At 42.2% G+C, this 12989-nt stretch overlaps 1 long non-coding RNA gene across 1 annotated transcript; it reads right to left on the reverse strand.

Annotated features, from left to right (window-relative positions):
* Window positions 1-531: 531 nt before the first annotated feature.
* LOC309654934 lies at window positions 532-10551 on the reverse strand. Its single transcript, XR_014260519.1, has 2 exons — window positions 5319-10551; window positions 532-4997 (listed from the first exon to the last, which is right to left on the reverse strand). It is a non-coding gene; the product is annotated as an uncharacterized lncRNA (long non-coding RNA).
* Between the last annotated feature and the right edge of the window lie 2438 nt (window positions 10552-12989).

Genomic DNA, 12989 nt, shown 5'->3' on the forward strand with positions numbered 1-12989 from the left:
CATTTTTGTGTTTCTCATGGATGTGAACAAAATCATGCATAAACAAGTGCAAAATTCACATTACGATCAAATTTTACATTCATACATCAATTGCATTAGAATAAATTCACATTTGCAAAGTAAGCGACTCTGTAGAGGAATAATGGCAATGAAAAAACCGTACAACTGGCTGGGTGGCAGCCCATGCCAAACATATGTCAATCTTCTTGACAGCTAGACCGACCGGACTGTTGTACTTATGGGGAGATAATGCCATTCTAAGCATGAACCTGTGTGTAGTCACAGGCAATTCAATAGATCAGTTGTAGCATCAGCCTTCCTCCAAGTCAGCAACAGCAAAATATTATACTTAATCAATATGTCTTACTTTCTAAAACGACAGACAGTATGAAACCAAAACATCTTTGGGATCTATACTTCAATCCTGAGTCAGTTTCTGATTTTGTAATGGCCTGGCTGGTATAAATCTCCTTGTAAATCTTTTAAACACAGTCTCACTGTGATGTGTGGTGTTTTTTGTTTTTTTGGGGGGGTTTTTTTGCCCTCAAACAATTAGTGTTTCTCATTTATTGTTTTTCTGCGTGGGTGCCTGTGCAGAGTCAAAAGGAAGCTAGCCTCTAGGGAAAAGCACCAGCTACTGCTCCCTGGTCAGCGGTAACCATTGAGGGAAAAAATAACCCCAAAATGCAGTTTAATGAAAAAGATTCACACTAGTTATAAGCAGAAATCACAAAGCTGAGCTTTATTTTATAAACCTCAATAATCTGAAAAGTGCCCTTGACCTTAGTCCAACCCCTTCACAGGGTCACTTGAAGTCTAACAGATAGAGCCCTTTGTCCAAGATCACATGGCAATTTAGTATCAGAGAGAAGAGAAGAACTCAGACTATGTAACAACTTTCAGTGTGTGGTGGCCATATATGATTTGAAAATCTTACAAAACCTCAAGCCATTTTGCACCAGAATAGCCTCTTTTTCTCCAGGTGTCCTCCACAGCAGCCAAAAGAAAGTATGAAGTTCCCACATTCGCTCATGAGACGGTTTTAAGATTAATTAATTCCATCATTTTGTCAATCATTCATTATTTCCTTCTGTATTTCTACCTGAAATGAACAAGGAGCTAGATGCATCCTAACAGAGGTTGAGAGAATGAGGAACTAGACCACTGGACATCTATCATGTAAATTCACCCTATATATTTATAATCTTATTCATGACCTCCTAATCTGAATCAAGTCTTACCCTCGAGGAAACAGGTTCTGAAATACACTTCCTTCTACTGCTACCATGTTTCCAAGTACTGGACTCCTGTGTCATAAAGATCAGAGAGTCATGGTTTATTTTTTAAAAGGTATGTAGTGGGGGCTGGGGGTGTTTTCAGAGAAATGCAAAAGGCTGCCCCACTGAACTAGATGGAAACTCAAACCTAGGCCCTTTGCTATCTCTGCCTTAAAAAGGATCAAGTATCCTTATAGTTCCAAGTTCTTTCCAGAAGATGTGCCATCATCCTCCATTCTCAGAACCTAAGTGGTTTCCATGGCAACCTCCTCCTCAAACCCATCACTTTTTCTGGCAATACCATCTCATTCAGACCACACTGGAGTTAAAACAAAATAAATAAAACTCTCAAAAACGAAGTTAGGAAAATATCAACAGGCAAAAATAAATGTAATCCCAACAATACCCTGAACATAATAAGATTGAGAGAAGAAAACCTTCCCAAGTAATATTGGGTTCAGGATGTTAATGAAGATTTAACATAAAGAATACTATCATAAAAGAGGATAGAAGAATGGAGGCAGGGAAGAGCCAGCCACAAAGAGCAAAGATTTCACAATGGTTTCGGGACAGCCAGTTTCTTCTCACCTCCCTTTTCTTCTCCGATAAGCATGCGGTCCCCGGCACTGAAATAGAATTAAACTAAAGCTGCAAATGAGGTTTCCATTAAGAAAAGCGCTCTCGCAGTGCTCAGAGCACAGCTGGGAGCAATGCCAAGTGCTCATGAATCAATTTTGGAAGGTTCTGCTGGAAAGGCAGGAATCCCTGTCCTTCCATCACTCACTGCCCTTTACAAAATCTGGCGTATCAGGGTATCAGGATCTTACGGTACAAATCAAGATTTGAAGTAGCTTGGGCAGGATCCATCTGTCTTCTTCCACACAGTTACATTTCTATTACTATCTTAACTTCAGCCAGTATTAATTGTAATAAAGGCCCATTTCTCTTCTATAGCCTTGGCTAAAATTAGATTCGTCTCCCATCTATTGAAACCCAATTCTACATTAGTCGGTATTACACCAATTCTGTGTAATGATGTTTGTTATATTTGCAATAGCCAATTCCACTGTGCTATTGACTTGAGGGCAAGGAAGGTGGTCCTCATGTCCCCCGTAGCATATACCATAACAGATAATTTTGTGGATTCCTAGGGACCAGAGTGTGTATGATCTGCACACATGGGCAGGAATAGGTTTAAGTGTTCAGATGAAATTCCTGCCCGTCTTTAATCAATCAAGTAGTCAGGGTCAGGAAGAGTAGCAAGGGAACATTCACAGAAGGTACTTTGATCTCTTTTGGAAACACGATTCCTTTGCTCTGAATCCTGGAACTTGTAAAGAAAGAGGACCAGTTTCCCTGGAAAGATTTTCTTTCTGTGGCACTGCCAGAAAAAAAAAAAAAAAAAAAGGTTTATATCCAAATACAGGGTTTCGTTAGGGAAATAAATGGATTCCTCCCTAAAAGAGAAGTGAATGAACGAAAGCGCTGTGGGAGAAAGAAATAGAATTTGCAGGACACAACAGAGAGCATGTGTTGAAAGTTTGATAAACTATCCCCAGAGCAGAATCAGTCAGAATAGGTTCGATTATGCTGTAGTAACAAATAACTCTGAAATATGGCTTAAAACAACATTTATTTCCTGTAATGCTACAGAACAACTGTGTGTTGTCTGGGGGCTCTGCTCCTCATCACCTGAACTGGAGACAGAGGTTGACAACACAGCCGCTCTCTGGAAATATGTGGGTAGCTGTGGCAGGGGGGAAAGAAAGCTCTGGAGAGCCAGAGTTTCAGCCCAGAAGTCATACTTTCCTTCTGCTCACAGCTGATTGGCTAGAACCAACCACGTGATCCCTTCTGACACCAAGAATTCCAGGAAGAGCCTTCTTCCCATGTGCCTGGCAGGTGGAGGGCTGGGGATTTTTTGATGAATGAAATTAATGACTATCACAAAGGGAAAAAAAAAAAACCAAAAAAACTCCATAAGATATTTCAAATATATAGTTTTATATTAGATTATTTCAGAATCGACAGCTATCCCAAGCAGCCTTGCTCAGTTCTTGAACCACATGGGAGATCTAGAAATTCAGTAATTATTCATTCATTTTTTTCAACAGATACTTAACTGATTTCTGATTTCTGTGCTGTCTTGTGTAAGGCATTGGTGATATAAAGGTGTATATATCACTTTTATAGGCTCACTTTTTCTTGATCTATGATTATCCCATTATCACAACATTTTCTGTGCCTCCAGGAAAAAAAAAACAAAAAACAAAAAACCTCTTAGGTGTCAGTTCTGGTCTAGATTTTAATAGAATTCATAACTGTACCTCCAGAGACATAGTGATTTGAGTTACTGCACCTTCTCTGGAAGGTTCTACCTTCTCTGTTGCAGCTAGTTTCTCTCACCCTCATGCCTCATCCCTCATACTACTCTTAGCTTGTTCTTATTTTCTCACTATGAGATATGATGTACATCTGCTTGAGTCAATTTGCACCTGGTTACACTGGATGTTTGACATTACTCCCTGGAGTAGTTCAGTAATCACAGCCAGAATAGATCATTCTTACCTCTTTATAATTGATGATTTTTTTAAAAGGATCTATCCTCTCACTTCTTCCCAAATAGAGATGAACATAGGTCCTGGATCCTGATTTATCTGTCAAGAATTCAGAAATCAAAATTATGACAGTAGTTTGTGCCTCCACAATATATTTTAGAGCTAGAAATAAATTGCTACCAATTAAAATATTTAAGTTAAACTTCAAATCAAGAGATTAATATTTATTAATGGACTACCTAGTGTGTTCCTTGATCAGAAGTGTTCCTATAGGAAAGGCAGACTGATTTCTGTCCCTGATGTAAGAAGTATATCTTGACAAATCAACCTGTTTTGAAATGCAAATCTAATTTGTTCACTAAAAGTCTTTAGGGATTACAAGTGAGGCACAGTTTGCTAAGTGAACTTGAGACTACAAGTTGCCCAGTGTGTGCTCTGACAGCAAGGGTCTACACCTCTGTGCCTGCTGCATCATTTCCCAGAACTGTGGAAGGCCACTGCCTGCGTGTGGGGCACTAGAAGTAAAAGTTAACACAGTCAAGAACAGACCTCAATCCACGGCTCCCTGGAATTGATGTACATATACCCCAGCTTTCTCCCCCCTTGGGTGCGAAAATTTAAAGTTGTGTATTTTACACAATTGCCCAGAATTTGTTTGCCAATTGAGTTCCAGTTGTCCACTCTGATGGCTGGCTTAATGGCAAACTACCATTTGGCTACCTTCTCTTCCATATATCATTCCACATTTCTCTACTTTTATTCCCTACGCTTTCCAAATAAACTATAGCAACACTGGAACCCTTGTCTCAGGCAGGGTTTGATTTGGGGGTATCTTGAGCTAAAGCAGAAATGTAAGCAGAAATATGTGAAATTTACTGATAATTCTCATTAAATGAAAGGGTATACCCTTTAGTATCCTTCTCGTTATTCTATCACCTAGAACATAGGTGTGATGTGTGGAGGTCTGCAGCCATCTTGGACCATGAGAGTAAGGGTCCCATCTATGTAAATAAAGAGCTGAGAAGCGGAAGGAGCCTGGAGCCATGATGACCAAGGAACCTCCGTGCAAGACCTTGACTTCCCACCTCCAGAATCATTCTATGTGAAAGAGAACTAAATTTCCATCGTACTAAATAAGATAATTAAAATGAAGTGTCTTGGGCTTCCCTGGTGGCGCAGTGGTTGAGAATCTGCCTGCTAGTGCAGGGGACACGGGTTCGAGCCCTGGTCTGGGAGGATCCCACATGCCGCGGAGCAGCTGGGCCCGTGGGCCACAATTGTTGAGCCTGTGTGTCTGGAGCCTGTTCTCTGCAGCAAGAGAGGCCGCGATGGTGAGAGGCCCGCGCACCACGATGAAGGGTGGCCCCCGCTTGCCGCAACTGGGGGGGGGGCCCTCGCACAGAAACGAAGACCCAACACAGCCAAAAAAATAAATAAATAAATAAATTTAAAAAAATAGAAAAATAAAATGAAGTATCTTAACATTAAATATATTTCCTTATTTTTAGTATTTACTTATTATTAATATTTACTTATTTTGTTCCCCAACATAACTCAATTTCAGATAGATAGATAGATAGGGAGATATATATGTAGATCTCTGTACATAAGTATATACAGAGATATATGTATGTACATATATATGTATATATGCACATATACACATATACACACACACGGGGGAGAGAGAGCAGGAGAATGAACTTTCTTCTTTGAAATGTAGTAAGGAGTCGTTTACGTGTTTGGAAATAATAACTAGAGTGTGAAACAGTCGTTCATGTAGAGTCAGAATTCACCTGGCTTTGATCATTTGGGTCTAGGCTTTAAGAATATTAAAAATCTCAAAGAATTTCCACCTCTGGAACAGAGCTCAGTCCTTTCTTCCCATCCAGCTCTCCTGGAGTCCAACCCTCCCTTTATAGTGCGGATAGCCCAGAGCGGCCAGATACGAAAGACAGGGTTAGAAGCAAGATCTGAGTGATCCAACATACACCCACTAGTGCCTAGGCTTCAAGCTTGCCAATATCTTTCCCCCACTATGATGTCAAGGTCCCTGATTTGAACCTGCAGGGTGCCAATGCCCCTGATGGGGAGGTATAGTGCCCAGTTTCTGATACACAGGCCAGATGCCTCTGTTGCTTTTCTGGGTAGAGGGGAACAGTAGAGGCCCTGCCTCCCCAGTGGTTTCCTTCACTCTAGCTCATCCCTAACTACCCTGTCTCATCTCTACTCATGCCTTAGTATGAAAATTAGACGGTAGTAGAAAAATCATGGCAAATGTCTTACTATTTTTCTGTATGTTTGTTAAGTACTGTGTCTATTTCTGCATGTTTCTTCAGTACTGTGTCTATTTCTGCATTGTTAGCATCTTAGAATCAGCCCCTTGGGATGCAGTTTGTGTTTTGCATTTGTACTAAAAGCCAGTCGTAGGAGAGTAACTAATGAGAACAATGCTCCACTGGGGCCTGTGCTGTCTAGACGGTGTGGAAAGAGAGCGGGAGCCTTCGTGCACGTGTCCTCTGCATGGCGGGGGGAGAATGCTGGTCCTAACGTGTCACCTTTGTCTCCCCGCAGCAGGCTTATGCAGTTCCAAAGGACCATGCACAGCCTACTTCCTCATCAGACCAAAGGCTCACCTGATTATCTATCGCATCTTTTTATTTCAGAGTCCTGGACACAGAAGTAGAAGAACATGATAGGGGAAGGGGTTTGCCTCTGCTCCAGCCCCACCAAGGCCACTGGCCAGATATTATTGCTCTTCTTGACATTATAGTTTTCTGGCCATACACCCAAGGGAAGCTCTAATTCTTGAAGAACACGGAGGTTGCCTCTTGGTCAGAAAACACCTGACCTTCTTCTGATCAATTGTGTTTCTGGCACTTCCTTATGCTTTTTCTCCAAGGGACTCAAACTTGTTCTTGAGGACACTAAGGATACTTACAAAGGAACGGGGAAAGCAGATGAGGAAACAAGTACAAGGCCATGCACCTTGCATGTGCCAAGTACAGGCACACCTTATGCTATTGTACTTAATTCTGCTTCACTGATACAGCAGATTTTACAGATTGAAGGTTTGTGGCAACCCTGTGTTGAGCAGTTCTATTGGCGCCATTTTCCCACAGCATTTACTCACTTTGTGTCTCTGTGTCATATTTTCATTATTTCCTCAGTATTTCAAACTTATTCATTATTATTATGTTTGTTATGTGATCAGTGATCAGTGATCTTTGATGTTATTATTGCAAAAAGATTACAACTCCCTGGAGTCTCAGAAGATGGTTAACATTTTTTAACAATAAAGTATTTTTAAATTAAGGTATGTACATTGTTTTTTAGACATAATGCTATTGCCCACTTAATAGACTACATTATATTGTAAGCATAACTTTCATATGCTCTAGGAAACCAACAAGTTCATGTGACTCGCTTTATTGCAATATTCTCTTTATTGCCGTGGCCTGGAATCAAACCCAGGATATCTCTGAGGTATGCCTGTACTAGCTTAACTACTTTATATAAGTTATTTCATCTAATGTGTTTAAGAATCCAGTGAAAAGATGTGTATTATTATCCTCACTGTAAAGGGAGGATAGGCCAGAGCTGCCCAGTGTGAAGGATAGAGTTTGAAACAAGATCTGAATGACCCACTAGTGTCTAGGCTTCAAGATTGCCAATATCTTTCCTCTGACTATGAAGTCAAGGTCCCTGATTTGAACCTGGAGGGCGCCAGTGCTCCGGATGGGGATATATAGCGCCCAGTTTCTGATACACAGACCTCACCAAGGACTTCCCCGCCTGTCCTGGGATCTAGCAAATACGGAGACAACTATAGACGGTAAAAAGCTTTCAGCCCATGTTGCTGACCAGAAAAAGCAGGGTGGGTTTTAGTGGCTAGGTCTGAGCAGGGAACCTAGTCCGTGAGGGAAATGTTGTCAAAGGTCTCACTTAATTTTGGGGCTGCAAGACTGCAGAAGCATCTGCTTCAGCATTTTACCCTAATTCCTGACTCTGCCAGCCAGCTGAATTACTTAATGACTGGCTTAAGCTCTGGGATATGCCCCTCCACTCCTATCCTATCCTGGCTTCAGTGAGATATTGGCTTATTATGTGCCTGGCATAGGTCTGTACCTGCTTCCTTAATTAGCAATGATGAATGTGAACGGAAGACGATTAAAATATCTTGATTCTGGGCCAGCAATTCTGATAGGCTGTTGTGTAGCATGTAGGGAGGGCAATGTCCCCAGAGTAAATTTGGTCCATGTTGATGTGAGGATTTTAAGGTCAAGGAACTACAGAGTTATGGTTATGGAGAAAGAACACTGGACTTGGGGTCAGAGAATTGGAAGTAACTCCTGATTCCACTATTTGATAGCTCTGTAATCTTTGGCAAGTTACATACAGTTTAGCACCTCTATTTCTTGATAGAAACAAAAAATGAGAATAAGACTATAACATAAATAGTGTTTTGTGAATTCAATGAGGTAACATCCGTTGATGAACTTAATAGACTACAAAGCATGATAAAAATATACAGTATTTTTTTTAGGACCAGTATGCATGGGTAGCCCAGATGGTGGCAATCCCAAGACCCTGGGGTCAGAATGTCTTTCCCACAGCTTTAGTGTGGGGAGCCAAGGTTCTGGGAATATTAGAGAATATGCCAAATATAAAGTCAGAGTAACATTTCTGAAATAGGTTCATGTCATGAGGGTATGAGCTGCCACAAGTCCTGAATGTAAACCCAAATCTGGGAGACCCAAGAGAGTTGAAAACTAGAGACAAGGGATTGTCATGTTACTCGAGGCAGAAATCTGGGTAACACAGAGAAGCAATTGGGGTTTTATAGAATCACATGTGTATGCTTAACTCATTTGAAAGGCAAGAGTTGGAACCTTTATGTGGATTATTTCTATACTGTAGAGAAAAACTGAACCTTAACAAATATGAAGCCAGAAAGTGCAGGTAAATATCCAAAGTTACATGAAGAACTGGGAAAGGAAGATCAGATAATGGGAAGTTTAAGTATCAGACATAGTCCTGGGTGCTGCATGGATCCAGAGGAGTGTGACAAAAGTCCGTTTTTTCAGGGAAGTTAAAATTTATTAGAGAATATGACAGGTATATAAACAATTACCACGTGAAACAAAGAACAAATGCCAGAGGAAAGATGCAAACGAGTTGGGGGAGAAGGTCACTTTTGGTGGGTTAGAGACTGATCAGGAAAGTGTCCCTGAAAGAAACAGCATCTGAAATGAGCTGGAATTGGGCAGATGAAGCTGAGAGAGAAGAGGTGGGCCCTCTGGGAAGAGAGGTCTATCTGGGTAAAATATCAAAGTTGGGAATCTGGAAACAGGGCACAACCTGGCCAGTCTGGTTTATAGGGGAGAAGTATAAGACAAGTGACGGAAAAATTGCTTGGGAATGGAGTGCTGCAGATGAGGTTATGAACATGGCCTACCATTTGGCTGATGATACTTAATGATTAAACGCTGAGGATTAGGGATGTTGTAAGATCACTTCCCTCCAAAAATGCATGATTATTACCTGTCTAGTTTATATTATTTCTACTGCGGTTATTCTAATTGTTTTTATTACTCATTCCTTATGATAATCAACCTCCAAGATGGTCCCAGGTGATCCCTGACTCATGGTATTCATGCCTTGTATGAACTCTCCCATAATGTACCAGGTCTGATCTGTTTGACCAACAGAATATGACACAAGTGGTAGTGTGTTGTTTCTGAGGCCAAGCTGTAAAAGATCTTGTGGCTTTTGCCTCTCTCTCTCTCTCTCTCTCTCTCTGTGTGTGTGTGTGTGTGTGTGTGTGTGTGTGTGTGTGTGTGTTTCTCATCATTCACTTTAGACCAGCTGCCATGTCGTGGGCTACTGGAGAAGCCTAGGTCATGAGGAACTGAGGACTCCAGCCAACATCCCAGGTCTCTTGCCAACAGCAACATGAATGAGTTCGGGAGAAGACCCTCCAGCACACACAAGCATTCAATGAGGCAGCCCCAGCCAACTTCTTGACTGCAGCTTCATGAGAGGCTCTGAGCCAGAACCACCCTGTTGAGCCATTCCTGGATTTCTCAGCCTCAGTAACTATGTGAGATAATAAATAACTGCTATTTTAAGCCACTACATTTAGGGGTAATTTGTTACACAGCAATCGATAACGAATGCACTTCATCATTCAACACATATTTATTGTCTACTGGTCCCAGGAACTGTGTAGTTAGTTGAATAGTTATTACAACTCTAGACCTCTTGCTTTCAGAGGACTATATTTGACTTTATTTTGATTTTTTTTAACAAAACATTTTTTCTAGTTTCCAGCTTTCCCATATTTCCAACCCTCTCTCATCCTGGAATATTTTCTTCCTCCATCCTAACACCTTTCTTTCTGACCAAATCCACAGTATCCATCATTTAAATTTAATTTCGGGTAGGGGCAAGATGGTGGAAGAGTAAGACGCGGAGATCACCTCCCTTCCCACAGATACAGTAGAAATACATCTACACGTGGAACTGCTCCTACAGAACACCCACTGAACGCTGGCAGAAGACCTCAGACCTCCCAAAAGGCAAGAAACTCCCCACATACCTGGGTAGGGCAAAAGAAAAAAGAAATAACAGAGACAAAAGAATAGGGACGGGACCTGCACCAGTGGGAGGGAGCTGTGAAGGAGGAAAGGTTTCCACACACTAGGAAGCCCCTTTGCGGGCAGAGACTGCGGGTGGCGGAGTGGGAAAGCTTCGGAGCCACAGAGGAGAGCGCAGCCACAGGGGTGCGGAGGGCAGAGCAGAGAGATTCCCACCCAGAGGATCAGTGCCAAGCAGCACTCACCAGCATGAGAGGCTTGTCTGCTCACCCGCCGGGGCGGGCGGGGCTGGGAGCTGAGGCTCGGGCTTCGGTCGGATCGCAGGGAGAGGACTGGGGTTGGCGGCGTGAACACAGCCTGAAGGGGCTAGTGCGCCACGGCTAGCCGGGAGGGAGTCCGGGAAAAAGTCTGCAGCTGCCGAAGAGGCAAAAGACTTTTTCTTCCCTCTTTGTTTCCTGGTGCGCGAGGAGAGGAGATTCAGAGCGCCGCCTAAACGAGCTCCAGAGATGGGCGCGAGCCGCGGCCATCAGCGCGGACCACAGAGACGGGCAGGAGACGCTAAGGCTGCTGCTGCCGCCACCAAGAAGCCTGTGTGCGAGCCCAGGTCACTCTCCACACCGCCCCTCCCGGGAGCCTGTGCAGTTCGCCACCGCCAGGCTCCCGTGAGCCGGGGACAACTTCCCCGGGAGAACGCACGGCGCGCCTCAGGCTGCTGCAACGTCATGACGCCTCTGACGCCGCAGGCTCGCCCCGCCTCCTCCGTACCGCTCCCTCCCCGCGGGCTGAGTGAGCCAGAGCCCCCGAAGCAGCTGCTCCTTTAACCCCATCCTGTCTAAGCGAAGAACAGACGCCCTCAGGCGACCTACACGCAGAGGTGGGTCCAAATCCAAAGCTGAACACTGGGAGCTGTACGAACAAAGAAGAGAAAGGGAAATCTCTCCCAGCAGCCTCAGAATCAGAGGATTAAAGCTTCACAAACAACTTGATGTGCCTGCATCTGTTGAATACCTGAATAGACAACGAATCATCCCAAATTCAAGAGGTGGACTTTGGGAGCAGGATATATTAATTTTTCCCCTTTTCCTTTTGTTGTGAGTGTATATGTGTATGCTTCTGGGTGAGATTTTGGGTGTATAGCTTTGCTTTCACCATTAGTCCTAGGGTTAGGTCCGTCCATTTTTTTTTTTTTTTTGAGTTTTTCATGAAATCCTGTTTATTTAATATCAAGGCCTACTCTTGACTCTCAGATCATGTCTGCCCATCTTTTTTTTTTTTTTTCCTGCCCATATTTTTTTTATAACTATGTCCTTTTAGTTATGAAATGATGGGGAGAGAAGATGATGGTCCTGGCAAATTGGTCAGTCCCCAAAGTGAACCCTCAAGTCTGGGGCCCATGGCTCTCAGCACAGAGGGGGTGACTAGGAAGGAGGAAACTTACTTGACGAGCTGGCCCTCTCAAGTTCTTTAATTCGCGCGCGAAGCTCAGATAAGGCCTTTTTCTGATGCTGAATGACTTCCTCATGTCGGGACCCTTTGCACTTGGCCCCTAGGTCACTGAAGGACTGCTCCTGTGGCCAGAATGGTGGAGACAGCAGCTTTATTCGGGATCAGAATCTCCCTCTCTTGTATTTGAAGAAACATGAACAAGTCATTGGTTAGCAGAAACCCTGTCACTTACTTAGTACCTTGGAAAATATCATTAAGGGGCTTCAGCAGAGAAGGAATTTAAAAATTTCATTTCAAATATGAAGTCACATGTAGGAAGATTTCCAACTTTCCTACCTACTTAGCATCACTATAAATAAGAGATCCCCTCTATGTTCCCTCCCTATGTTTTATTTCTTATTTTCTTCTAATATTCTTCTTTTTTTTTTTCCACACACACACACTGTATTTTATTTTTACAAGAGATAAATATACTGACACCAAGCATTGTACATGGATGACCACAACAAAAGCAACAATGATTGCCATTACCAAACATGAAACACACTCATACTATGTCATAATATTTACATTCAGTCCAGTAATCCTCCACTGTAACAGCTCCTTTACTTTGCAGTGAAAATTGATTTGTATATTCTTTGCCTCTGAGTCCTTGTGGGATTTTTTTTTTTTTAATTCAGACAGAAAGTCACAAAAATTATACTCATCCTCATCAGTTCACTCAGTCCCATGTAATTAATTGTTTTTTTTCATCTTGATCTTTTGTTAGCACTTTTATGAGTTCATCAGTTTTTCATCAGAGTTCTGAAAATGCTTATTCATTCAGTTCAGCAGTACAGTCAGTTACCAGAAACCTGTACTTGTCAGAGTCTTTTCCATGAATTTCTTGAAGATGAAACCCTTTTATAGGAACATATTTGCAAAATCATCAGAGTACACCCAGAACTGTCTGTAAATGACAAAAGACTTAAACATGACCACGGTAAAAGATTTGATGAAAGTTCATAATAATGCAGTTGACAAGAAAATTAGTTATTTCTGAGATATACATTTTAAAGTAATAACTAGGATTATTACTTATAACATTATACCAGAACATATAAGATTTT

This window comes from Balaenoptera physalus, assembly GCF_965194825.1.
Source record: "Balaenoptera physalus genome assembly, chromosome: 2".
In the NCBI taxonomy this organism is placed as follows: Eukaryota; Metazoa; Chordata; class Mammalia; order Artiodactyla; family Balaenopteridae; genus Balaenoptera; species Balaenoptera physalus.